A 14,209-nucleotide genomic window follows, 5' to 3' on the forward strand; every position below is an offset into this window, starting at 1 on the left:
TAAACAAAAAAAATAATATTAAAATATTTTTCTGACTCGGATTTGTGGTCCCGAAATCACTGTCCGACTAGGGTCTAAACTGGGCTATTACATACATAATTTTTTCTTCAATTAATAGAATATCTTAAGTTTCATAAATTATTTTTTAAAAAGTAAAATTATAAATAAATAGTCTTTGTACTAATCATTTATGTGTATTTTGTCTAAAATCATATATTTGTTTTGGCATAATGACTTATTTGATTTTTTGCTTCTTTTAGCCCTTAAACTTGCATATTTTATCAAATCATCTCAAAATGGATGAAAAAGTTAATGTTATTTAACTTTGTTGATGTGGAATTCATGTGGATTGCCATGTCATTGGTTCCAAAATCTATTTATATAATAAATAACAACATAACTATTTACATAACAACATTTTTAACGGATACCAAAATCTATAATATATGACATATTTATTTATATAACAACATTTCTAATGGATGCCAAAATCTATGATATATAAAAATAAATATTTATATAACAACATTTTTAACGTGGTGTGGGCTTGCTCCCATCATTTGGATCATCAACTAAAATCCGTCTTCGAGTTCCAAGAAGGCCAAGTTTCCATGGGCCAATAGTATGCAACTGATTTCGATGAAACCATTGATCATTAGGCTATTTTGAAGGGCTAATGATCCAATTCAAGTAACAATGAGGTTGTCTACAAGTTGACCCATTTCAATTGGGCTAACTCCAAGTGGACCTATAATTGGGTCAAAACCAAGAGGGCTATTTCCAAGCTTAATAGAACCTTTACAAGTACCCACCGGACCAATTACAAGAGCTAGGACTAAAAGACTCAAGGAGGCCCTTATTGGACTAGTCCAAGAAGTTTGGATCGAGTGTGAAAAGCCCAAACCCAAATTTAGATCTATCAAGGACCAAGGCCCCTGCAATGTCATAGAAGTAAATCCCCATGGCTGACCATACAAGGACATGCATGCATGTTCGAATGGTCTTCTACAAGTACATTGTATTAATGTTCAAATTAAATACACATGGTACATTGAATGGACGACAAGGAGGGGAGTATGTACATTCATGAAAGACATTTCATCAACCCAAAGTACATGCATGGGTGGCTAAAGGAGGATGAATAGGAGTCTTCAGCAATTTATTGAATGTTAAGGCTCATGTACTAGTTAGATTCATGTATTGGTTTGGTTCATGTATCCCATTAATGGTCGAATTACCCATTCTCATTCTTAGGGGATTTGATCCAAGTATAAATATTAGGCCTTAGGCTTATGTAAAAGGTTAATGAACATTAATTAATTTAAGAGTTATCTCTTTGGTTCTTTTGAGAACTTTATCTGAACTTATCAAGAATTATTTCTTGTGGCGTTCAACCCCCAGTCTTATCACTCACCTTCTACCTATCTTGAGTGTGGCAACTATCAAAACTTCATTTTCATATATCTTATACATTTTTATTTCAATATACATAATTTGTTATCTTCATCAGTTGTATATCTATACGTTTTATTTTGATATTTTTATACATTTTAAGTTTATTACGCACACTTTATTACCTCCATCAACTGTATATATCTATAATATACTATTTATTAAGTGTTTTACTGAATTGGTATCACCCTCAACCAGGTTACCAACTCGATTAGAAAATTATAGAAATGTTCTTTCATAATTAATATAAGTTATACTATTTGAGGGAATTTTAGTCTTATCATGTTAACAAAAACCAATTAAAATATACATATGGTGGGATTTAAACCCACACCAATTGGGTGAGTAAAACCTTAAATTTACCACTCAACCAAAGCTTTAGATGCACTTTATACATTTTTATTTTAATATGCAAAAGTTATTATCTCCATAATTATATATCTATACTTTATTTAAGTGTTTTACTAATTTGGTGTCACCCTCTATTGGATCACCAACTTAGTTGTTAAATTATGGAAATACCCTTTTGTAACACGCCAAACCTACTTCTTTAGAAAGATCCAAGAGTGACGTGTTACTACTTAAAAATCCACTTAACTTCAAAACTATTTTTAGCGTAAACTTTATAAAACTTTAGTGTTTGAATTAAACCATAAACAAAGTAAATGAAGTAAAGTATAACCCTTATGGCGTATAATTTTTAGTAAGATATTTTTATCAAACAGAGTATAATACTTAAATTCCATTCCATAAAACTTTAAGAAATTTAATTAAAACATAGTTTAACAAACAAGTAATCTTTGTACAGATCATTCTCAAAATACATCTAGATGTCACCCCCATGTGTCATGCATAATACAAGCAAAATATTCATCTCACAATAGTAGTAGTGCTCTGGTGTAGTCCTTGAGAGAGTCTTTCCTTTAATCAGCAAGCCTGAGAAGGAAAAGGTAACGAAGTATGTTCATAAGAACTTAGTGAGTTCCAAAGAGATCTTTAGTAAGATTACTAATTGCATAAGTGAACCTATAAAGAGGATTTCACACAATATCACAGAGTACACCCATAACGTATACAGAACTCAAACTGAGTCAGTACGCCAATGGCGTATCATATGAGCGAATACTACACTCCAACTTAACATAACTCAGACAATCCATTTTCATGCCAGCCACGTACCCATATTTCAGAGTTAAATACATAACATAAAGTTTCGGTTTCATTCATATGCATTCTCCCCCTTAACTCCTCATTTCAGTATCATTCAATAAAGCATGTTTTATCATGATCTACGAATCTGGTTTGCAATATATTTACCCTACCAGAGGTTATACAAACATATCTTCTCATCTCCATCTTCACATATTAGATCATATCATGTCATTCATATCAGAAATAGATGGTAGTGGCTTGAACATGAAAATGACTCATACTTCATATCACTAACATATTGAACTTAGACCAACGACTTTAGAAAATTATTATTCACACACATAAACTTTTCATCCTTTATAGAGAAATAGTACTTACCTTAAAAAAACTTTAAAATAAAGAAAACCATAACACATAAAAGTACGAAGCAACTTACCAGAAACTATAGCAAAGTCTATAAAGTAGGACTTGTCTTTATGACTCGGACCTTTGGTAGCTTTTCGAGCTAAAAATAAGGATAATTAAACATATCATATCACCGATCTAACAAATCTAAACATGCATACAAGAATCAACACTTAATCTAGAATTAGGAAGTTTTTAGACTCAACAAATCTAAACAATACAACAGACTCAACTTTAGAAAGGTTTTTTAAACTTAAGTTTTCAGAATGTTCATAGAAAATCAAGGAGAAAGATGAATACAAAGAAAACACAAAGAGTTTTAGTGAAGACACCAATATCCTTATATACTTAAGCACGAAGACAAGGTTTAGTGGAAAAATCAGATAATTTCCATAATTATGTGCGCTTATTATAATTTAAGTCTTTTCATCTATAATAGTTTAGTTCCATTCTAACTAAATATTGACTCAACTAACTAAATTACCTTACTAAAATATTAAACAAATCTATTCAACTACGAACTTGACAAGTTCGCCAAAGTACCTGGGGTGCCATAAACTTAACAGAAGAGTCTGCCAAACCACAGATCTAGCCAAAGCTAAGAGTTTGCCAAGTGGCGTATATATAGAATCCTATACTTAGTCAAAACAAACACTTTACTTACTCATATCTACGCTTATTTTACCAAAACACACTAAACAGTAACTAGATACAGACACTTAGCCGAGCAGGCTGTGACAATTTTTGTAATTAAAACAAGTTATATTATTTGAAGGTACTTTATTCTTTTTCATTTAAGAAAACCGATAAAAATATACATGTGGTGGGATTTAAACTCGAACCAATTGTATTTGTGAAACATTTAATTTATCATTCAACTAAAGCTTTATTTTGATATTTTGTACATTTCAATTTTTATTATGCACACTTTATTACCTTAATTAATTGTATCTATACTTATTATTTAAGTGTTTTGCTGAGTTGGTGTCACCCTGAACTAGGTCATCAACGTAATTGTTAAATTATGAAAATGTCATTCTGTAATAAAAATAAGCTATATTATTCAAGGGTACTTTAGTCTTTTTCATTTTAAAAAACCCAATAAATATATGCATATGGTGGGATTTAGACCCGAACCAGTTGCATTTGTGAAACCTTTTATTTACCACTTAGCTAAAGCTTTATTTTGATATTGTCGTACATTTTAATTTTTATTATGCATACTTTATTACATTAATCAATTGTGTGTTTATATATATTAATGTATTTGATTGAGTTGGTGTAACAAGTTAGCTCGACACCGACTCATGATTGATAAAAACACAATGATAAACAATTAAATCTATTTTTTAAAAAGAGATTTAATATCATGTATATTCTATGTGTAATTATTATTAATTAGTTTTTAGTCATATGTCTCATTGTTTATTGTATGTTTTTTTTAACACACACATGTTTTATATTTGTAGTTTCTACACGCATATGTGTAGGATTTCTATTAAACTGCTACTATTATTTTTTTGATTGTCTTTTTATACTTTTATACAGATTTTGAATAAAGAACTAAAGTTAATATGCCTAGGGATTGAACCCGTGTTTAATCGATTTATAAACAAATTCTTTACAACTACATAAACTTTTTTTTTAAAAAAAATTAACTTTTAACATGCCTAGGGATTGAACCCCTGTTAAATGGATTTATTTTATATTATTTTTAAATACACACCTATATTCTAAATATGTGGTTTCCACACGCAAACACATGTGGTAGGATTTTTAGTATATATAATTTATACTTTTTATAACGCAAATATGAAGCGCGTTATCAAATATAAAAGTAAAACGAATTATTACATTCAAAATTTAATTATTTATAACTTAAAAAATTTAAAATTACTTGAATCTGCTAGAAGCATACAAGTACTATAATGAGCCTCCCTGTGGGTATCTGATAATCATGTATGCAAGGGTATAATCGGTGATTTGACAACAAAAGCAATAAGATATCCAATATAGAATATTATTTCGAGTGCGACAAGAAATGATTGATTAACTAATGTTTTAAAATTTAATGTTGGTTCATTAGAATCATCTAAACCGAGGCCTAAAACTCCTATTAGTAGAAAATCGAAACCCCTTACAGTGTACAAAATAAATTTTGTAGTCGAGTACAGACGTTTCTCGTCCCTCCACATGGATAGAAGTAGATAAGCGAGAATTAATTTGAACTTCCACATGATGAAAAAAATAAAAGATATCGAGAAGAAAATGATCCTATTTGACCCTATCAGGAAATGAAATAATCGTGAATCCAGCAGCAAAAGCCGCTGAAGTGGTGATAAATCCTGTAAAGTTCTACCCTGTGAAAACGACCTTTAAAGAACTTTAGCGGATTTTGCTTGGTGATCAAAACCCTCCCAGCCTAAACTAATTCGAATTCAAGAAATCCAAACCTAAAAAAATTTAAATTCGAATGATCCCACGACAAAACCGAAAACTAAAAAATGGGAATTAAAAAAATCCAATTGGAACCCACCAGTTTGTGACCTCTAAATACAAGTGACAGGTCATCAAAAACTTAGAGGAGTAAATATTTTGAAAGTTTATGTACCAAGTATGTAAAAAAACAAAATACCAGATGTAATTAAGTCTGAAATATATATAAAATACAGATGGTAAAGTTGAGATGCCATTCGTGTCATTTTTATTGTGTTCCCTTGCATTTTTGCACTGACTAATTCTAAGTACATATTTCAATGGTATTCTTTTTCTAAATTTCATTTTACCAATTAAAAATACCTAATGAAACATCGTTTATTCTTGTAGAAAAAGAAAACAATTAAAAATAGGGATGAACAAATGGAGCGAATGCATCCTTGGTGATCAATCAATAAGCAAGCTCCTAGTTATTCCAGCTTTCCAAATAGCTTTGGGGCAACCTGCATTTCACCATCAACTCAATAATTCAAAATGAAATTAAATAAATCATCGTATATATTAGTATAAAAAAAAACCTTACACATTTATCAACACAAGCTAAGTAGTCAAAGTATTGTCCAGTGCAGTGCATAGTTCCAGTATCATCACCTGAAATCCTCTTCACGCATTCCTGCAATGAGAGAAAACTTCCATAGAAACATTTCTTCCCTTCTTTAAGAATTTTGAAATCTATTTCAGTGAATCGTAACTGGCCAAAATCCAATGACTTTTAATCATGGAATAAATTATCATATTAGACTGGTTAACCCATCTTCAATGGTTTGTCTAGTCTAATAACTATGTCCAACCATACAATTATCTTTTCGGTAAAAAACTATAGTTAACCACTAAGACTAACAGGGAAAAAAGTGGTGGTTTGCTTAGAGGAGGAAGGGAGATGAGGAAGAAGAAGTGAGTACATAGTCTGTGTGACCTGTTTGTATGGCCCTTTTATATTGGGGGACAACCTTAGTTACTTATCCTGGGACTACTAACATGGAAATTTCATTCGACACTCCTAACAGTAATGGTGATGCTACGTGATTTTGATACAGTCTTAGCAGAGATACTCAATCCCAAGGTTCGCTGGTTTATAGGTTGACCATGCATGATCCACTGTGATATTGGTTCCATTGAGAAACACATGTTAGACTCTCTTTAGATAAGTCGTGAGGAAATGGTTTACCTCATAACCATTCTTAGGCTTTGCACAATTTGACTGGCAAATACTCTCAAGGAGTTTCTTTTGATCCACCGGTTCCTCGTCAGCCCTGCACCATTGAACAACTATCAAGTAATATTGCCAATGCCCAACACTACTTAATTATAAAACTAAAGAAATCATATTTTAGCAATACGATCATCATCTAATTTAAATCAAACCAAAGTGACAGAAATTTCAGGCAACTACTCGTATAATCTTTGACATCACCATTATTAACAAAGCATCGTTTATTTGCTTAGTTACTAAGGGATTCTTCTAGTGATAATGTGTTTCCAAAATCCATAAAAAAAGAGAGAAGATCAAAACTCACATGTTACCAATGCTGAAGTTTCCTTTATTTGCTTACTGCACAAGGAATAATGCATCAATATATACAAATGTACAAGATATCATGGGAAGAAAAGGATTTAGCTTCACAGAGATGATTTTGAAAATGATAATATCAATATATACAAATTATCAAGTTTTTAAAAACTAATAATAAAGGTTAATCTCTGAAGAAGAACGTTACCTTGTGTAGAGAATGGAAATACAAAAAGTAGGGTATCCCTAGTTTTGTTAGCTTTTTTCCTGAGAAAGTGCAAATTAGAAGATCTGCAGTGCAGTTAAAATGCAATCAACACCTGACTTGGTCCACTGTTGGGCTGGGCTTCCCTTATTTTTCTTTGTTTCCTACTTGACCTATTTACTTTTTACTATTCAAATTTGCTTCTCTTATGTCTATTATATATCATATATGACTTGATTATATATATATATTATGACAAGCAACGTACAATTTTGACAATAATCTTTTGTGGTAGACTTATTAATGGGATGAGTGAAGGTTCTTATATGAGAATTTAATTTTATGTATGATGATATAAAAAACAGATAAATATCAAAATTACTAATGTAATGTGTATTGTCATACATTAATTTTAATTTTGTGCTATTTTATATATGAAATTTTAATTTGATTAAAATTTCAAAAAATTAATAATAATATTATCGAATTAGCATCATTTTACGTTGATATATTGCATCTAAAAACAATAACATTAATCTAATATGAAAATAAATGTTTGTATTCATTTTTAAAATATGTACAACTGAATCAAAATCATAGTTTCATGTATACATATGAGCCACAATTCAAGTTTTATGTTGCTCCATGCAGAGCTTTCTCGTATCATTCTCCTCCAAGAGTTACAAGGAAAAAGTTGAAGAAAAACAAAATAGACTGGAGAAGAAATCTCCTGGGAAGTCATTTTGTCCCCTACTAAGGAATCGACTGGTTCTAATCTAACCGAACTAGATTTAGTTCTCAACCCTGTCCAATTTCAATTACCATCTTTTCTTAATTTTTTAGTAGAGACCATCATCTTTTGGTCTCTTTCAATTTTAAGTGTTCTAAATTTTCGAGTTTAAGGGATTTTGGGTGTGACAATTAGAGGGTTCTACTTCTTGGTCATTTTCCTATTTAGCAAATAGGCATATCGTACAACATATTGTTGTAGTTGACCCTTTTAGATGGCATTTTCTATTGCATTCTTGAGTTGAACATATCGGTTTGTAATACGACCTTCTGTATTGTGGTAACGATAATGAAAAGGTGAATCATCTCGATGAGAGTTGTAAGGCATGACTGGTGGATTTGGTAGAATTCTTTGATACCCTACTTGCTCAAAAATGGTAGCGAATGAGCAGTTAAGTTAATGGTATGTGCGATGACTATTATACGAAACTCATTCACATTGATGTTGGTTGAGGCAATTGTCTCTCATGGGTTCTAGGTAACGTGGTGGACCTATAGTATTAATCATCCGCCTACCCCTTTGTTGTGGTGGGTTGTACCATTGGGGATATTAGTCCTACCTAAGGGAAAGTTTTCTGTTGGGGTTGATATTGGCGAGGTGTCGTCGATGATGATGTGAAGGGGAGGATCGTTTAGAAAAGGGGTATACTTGGGTTGTTTGGGGCATTGGCTTAGCTTGATCAATGTCCATTTGATCACCTTCCGTGAAATAATGGATCATTTCATACAGTTGGGATAATTTCTATAAGGGATTACTGATGAGGTGAAATTGGAGGAATTTGTAAGTTGTTATTGGCAAGAAGGCTTGGATGGCTAAAGCATAAAAAACACCATTTCTTATCATAGTTTTAACATTAAATCTTTTCATGAAATTGAAAAGGGGTTTATTATCTTTCTGTCAAATGGACATGAGGTATACCAATGATTGTTGTGCAATCTTGTTGGCTAAGATTCTACTCATAAATAACCTAGCCAAATGATCAAAATTATTTATAGATTTTGAAGGAAGTGAGAGGTACCATTTTCGGGTTCTGCTAGAAAGGGTCATGGAGATAGCCTTGCATTTCACGGCATCTAAGGCTCTAAGAATATTTATATGGTTGTTGTAATAAGCTAAGTGATCTTTTAGGGAACTTAAAAGAGGCTAATAGGTTATGCACCAACACGAAAGTGGCTAAGGGTTTATTAGCATAGTTCCAAGAAATTTTATCAAGCTTAGAACCTTTTGCCTCTTCTAAAATTCCAATCTAAGAGATACAATTTGCTTTTCAATAAGATTAGCCTTGTTTTGGGATTCTTGTTCTGGATCAAGGGCTTGCAGTGCCTCGTTATCATTGTGATCTTTATTTCCTACACAGATAGTGGATTGTGCAATACTTTCTAATTCTTAGGTAAATTTTCACCCTTTGTAGTGTCCTTGGCTACTCGTACCTTTGTAATTAGTTGTTTATTACGGGCATTTTGTTCACCTAACAAACATTGACGCTCTTGTTGTTTTTTGAATTGGCATTGTTAAGCCATGATAAGCTATAAAAGTAACATACTTTAATCTCATTCTTAATGCATTTTTGGATGATTAATTATGCAAATTAGTGAATTTGATGCTCCTAATCCTTTAAATTCATGTTTCTATACTTAGGAGAGCATTTGGGAGCGAGAGGAGTAAAAAACGAGTCAAAATTAGACAAAAAGAGCTATTTTCAGGATCCACATGGCCTGGGCATTTCCACATGGGTTGGACACACGTCCGGGTGAGCCATATGGGCTAGATACATGCCCATGTGCCAACCCGTGTCGATTTCGCACCCTACTTCCCAAATATGTGAAAAAACCTAATTTTTAGGGTTTCTGAGCATTCTAAAGTTTATAAATACCCATTAGAAGAAGGCATAGTGGGGGCAATTAGAGAAGATCGAAGAAAACACTCGAAGAACACCATCAGAATTAACTCGGAAGCGGATCCCCATCAAGATCGAAGATCTCCTTTTAATTTCTTTTGAATTTTTATTGGTTTTCTTTATGACTTGTGGTTATTCTAACTTTGAGATGTTTTCCTTCAAGATTATGAACTAAATTCCCTAGATGCCTAGGGAAGATAAAATCTATGATGAATCCTTTTATTTAATTTTTTGTTTTTACACGATAAATACTTAATTCTTGTTCTCAATTATGTATGCTTATTGCTTGTTTTAATATTTTTAGGATATTAATTCATGTTTAATGTGTTTATTTTAGCGGAGGAAAAGTCCCTGTTTAAGAGTAGATCTAGCATAATTGAGTGGAGTTGCATGCAATCCTAGAAATAGGACGACATAAATCTATCGGATTAGAGTCAAATCTAATAAGAGAATCCATATATTAAGTTAATGCGACAATAGGGGTTTTAATTAGAAAGAGATTTCAATTAACCAACCTAGAGTCACTACAGTAAAATAGGCTTTTAGCGGCATTTTTAGTGGCGTTTGGATAAAAAACGCAGCTAAAAATCGAGAATTAGCGGCGTTTTACGTAAAACGCCGCTAAAGACTAAGCATTAGCGCGATTTCAGTAAAATGCCGCAAAAAATGAGCATTAGCTGCGTTTTTTGGAAAAATGCCGTAAAAAACCTAAGCCCAACAGCATCGTTTTCTGACCTTTCGGGGCTTTAGTGGCGTTTCTGAAAAGCGTCGCTAATGTTCAGGGCTTTAGCGGCGTTTTTGACAAAGTGCCGCTAATGCCCAGGTCTTTAGCGGCGTTTTTGAAAAGACGCCGGTAATGCTTAGGGCTTTAGTGACGTTTTTGAAAAGACGCCGCTAATGCTCGGGTTTTTAGCGGCATTTTTTAAAAGGCGCCGCTAATGCTTGGGCCTTTAGCGGCGTTTTCCAAGAAGCGCCACTAATGCTCGGGGATTTAGCGGCGTTTTTAAAAAAGCATCGCTAATGCTCGGAGCTATAGCGGCGTTTTCCAAGAAGCGCCGCTAATGCTCGGGGCTTTAGCGGTGTTTTTGAAAATGCGCCACAAAAACATTTTATCTATTACTATTTAATTGGTTTATTTATATTAATTAAAATTCAATTTATTTTTAATTGAATATCTGTTAAAAATGGATAAATTTGAAATAATGACACGTAGAAATAATTTGAAATAAAAAAATAGAAAAATATTTGTTAAAAATGGAAAAATTAAAATACTATTATTTAAAATAATTTTAAAATTTTTTGGGTACATTATTGATTTTTTTAAATTCATATATTAAATAATTTCTTATATATTCGTAAAAGAGATAGTATTAATTTTAAAATATTGAATTAATTGTCACTATAGTTTAGGGTTTTTGGTTTAGGGTATATGATTAATTTAAGATTTAAGGCCGGTTTAGGAGTTAATAGTGTAAGGTTTAAGGAGTATGGATTTAGGGATTATGGATTAGGGATTATGGTTTAAGGGTTGAGATTTAAGGTTTAGGGGTTAGGGGTTAGAGGTTAGGGGTTAAGAGTTAGGAATTTATAGGGCTTAGGGATTCAAGGGTTGGGTTAGGGTTTAGATTGGTTAGTTTTTTAATTTAGGGTTTAGGTGATAAAGTATAGGGGTTAGAGGTTTAGGGTTTAAATTAATTAGTATTTTTTAATTTATATATTAAACAATTTCTTATATAATTGTAAAAGAGATAATATTAGTTTTAATATATTAAAATTATGATTATAGTTTAAATTATTTAAGAGATAATAGATAAACTTTATATATATTAAATGGTTTAGGATTTAAGATTTGGGTTATGGGTTAGAGGTTTGGGGTTTTAGATTAGAATTTAGAGTTTTGTGTATGGTTTAGGGTTTGGGATTGAGATTGGGGTTTAGAGTTTGGGGTTTGGAGTCTAGTGTTTGAGATTCCTTTTCAATGTCTTTTGTCTCTTGTAATATATATATTTTGGGTTTAGGGTGTATATTTATAGTTTAGGGTTTAAGGCTTTTGGTTAAGGGTTTTAAGGTTTAGAGTTTAGTTAATACGGTAAAGGTCATTGGATTTAGGGATTAGAGTTTATGTTTTAGGGTTTAAGGTATTATAGTTTACATTTTATGGTTTATGGATTTAAGGTTTTAGGGTATTCAGCTGTTCCAGGTCTTGGGTTTAGGGTTTAGGGTTTAAGGTTTTATCCTTTTTTTAATTATAAATTGACTTTTCTTTTATATATGAAAAAGAAAAGTTAATTTTTTTACTTTAATTCATTAGAATTTAATCTTCGTACTTTAAAAAAAACTAATTTAAAAATAATTAAAAGAATTATTAAAATTTTAAGATACTGAAATTAAATTATTTGTTAATAGTAGAGGGAAGAACTGTCTTCCATCATTATATTAAATTTTAAAATTGAACAATTAAATAATGTCATATGAAAAGTTTAGAAAATTTAACAATTAAAAATAATGTCATATTAATGTATCAAATTATAGTTTTATAAAACTATTAAAAATTTTAAAAATTTTAACAATTGTGGCGCTTGAACCAAAAACGCCGCAACAATGTCTTAAAAGTTATACAAAACGGTGTCATTTGGTTACAGGAATTTGTTTATTGTGGTGTTTTTATCTAAAACGCCGCAAAAGGTATTCAATAGCGGCGTTGTTCTACAAATGCCACAAAATATGTATAAAAAAGTGTATGTAAACGACATTGTTTGCTTAACGTATTTTAAGTTATTAGTGGCGCTTTTTCTCAGAGTCGTCACAAATGGTAAACTGTAGTGGCGTTTTTAGCAAAAACACCGCAAAAATGTGTTAATATTTTTTTTCTTAATGTCGCTGTTTCGTTTTAGGAACATAATAATTGTTCAGCACGTCGTCATTTTCTTCCAGATCACAGTTGATCTGAACCCTTTCACGCACCCAGCCCCTAATTCCCTTCCAAATCCCTAACTCCCCTTCGAAATCTCTGTCAAATCCCTAATTGCACTCATTCATAGTCAAACCTGCATAACTAGCATTGGTTTCTTCGATTCTTCATTTCGTCGATTTACTTATTAGGAGCATCTATTTCGGTTTCATCATAACAGTTAGACGAAGACAGAGTAGAGGAGATTTTGTTTTTTGGGTAAGCTTGAACCAGTTCAATTTCCATTTTTTTGGGTGTTAGGGTTTGGGTTATTATTGTTAGATATTAATTTTTTGTTTATTTCAAAGTCAATGTCTTATATAATCCAGTGAATTCAAAACTATTTTTAGGGTTTCCGATCGGTAAAGACGTTCGCATTCCATAGTGCCACGATTGGAATCAGTTCGGAAGTGACTTGATTTATCTTCATCTTCCTAAAGGTACCTTCCTTCTTCTCTCTTAATTCTAGTTTTAAATCTTTGGCCTGTTTAGGGTTTTAACCATTTATTGTTACATTTTGAAAATAAAATGTATCATTTCGAATGCCTGAATGTATCTTGTATTGATATATAATTTTAATTTGTTTGTAGGATCAAGTAATTCTAATATGTGGTTTAATTTACGTTTTGGTTACTGATCTTTAAAAATTTAATTCTTGTTTTATTTTCTTTTAACTTCCATTTCCTTTAAATTTTTTCCTTTAATTTCTTTATTTTTCTTCTGTTTCTCTTTCTCCCTTTCATAACAGAAGCTAAAATGGAAAGAAAAATAAAGCTTGGGTTTTAAATTGCCCAGGGCAACAGAAAAAAGTAACACCTCTAATAGGATCAAGTTATTGTTTGGTGTATATTTTCTACTAAGTGTTGTCTAAATTAAGTTGATGTCTTAGATTATAAGTATGTTATAATCTAATTTTCCAAAACTTAAAATTTAATTAAAATGAGAGATATTTATACAGTGTTGTCTGAATTAAGTTGATGTCTTAGATGATAAGTCTTAAAATGATAAGCACAATCATTTAATTTTTAATTTTCCAAGGTAGCATGATGATTTTTCTGTATATTTATTTTAAAATATATCGTTATATCATATTATTGCCTGCTTTCTCATGCAGTTTTAGTAGTTTAGTTAGGCAGAGGTAGAGCAGTAGTTTTTCTTAGTTTTTTCTTTCCATTTTGATTGTAGGAGTTAAGTTTCAGTAATCTAGTCTGCAAATTTGGTAGCTCTCACTGGTTTGAAGCAGTACACAGAAAGAGTAGATAAGTAAGAGGTTAGTTAATCCTTTATTTTCTATTTTTTTTCGTTATTCAAATTTACGTTTGAATTATCCATATTTGTAGTTGGAACTGTTT

At 31.4% G+C, this 14,209-nt stretch overlaps 1 long non-coding RNA gene across 1 annotated transcript; it reads right to left on the reverse strand.

Annotated features, from left to right (window-relative positions):
• Positions 1-5,685: 5,685 nt before the first annotated feature.
• Positions 5,686-7,434, reverse strand: LOC107950803 (uncharacterized). Its single transcript, XR_001698213.2, has 5 exons — positions 7,224-7,434; positions 7,023-7,057; positions 6,674-6,758; positions 6,029-6,118; positions 5,686-5,948 (listed from the first exon to the last, which is right to left on the reverse strand). It is a non-coding gene; the product is annotated as an uncharacterized lncRNA (long non-coding RNA).
• Between the last annotated feature and the right edge of the window lie 6,775 nt (positions 7,435-14,209).

Source organism: Gossypium hirsutum, chromosome D03 (assembly GCF_007990345.1).
Source record: "Gossypium hirsutum isolate 1008001.06 chromosome D03, Gossypium_hirsutum_v2.1, whole genome shotgun sequence".
NCBI classification, from domain to species: domain Eukaryota; kingdom Viridiplantae; phylum Streptophyta; class Magnoliopsida; order Malvales; family Malvaceae; genus Gossypium; species Gossypium hirsutum.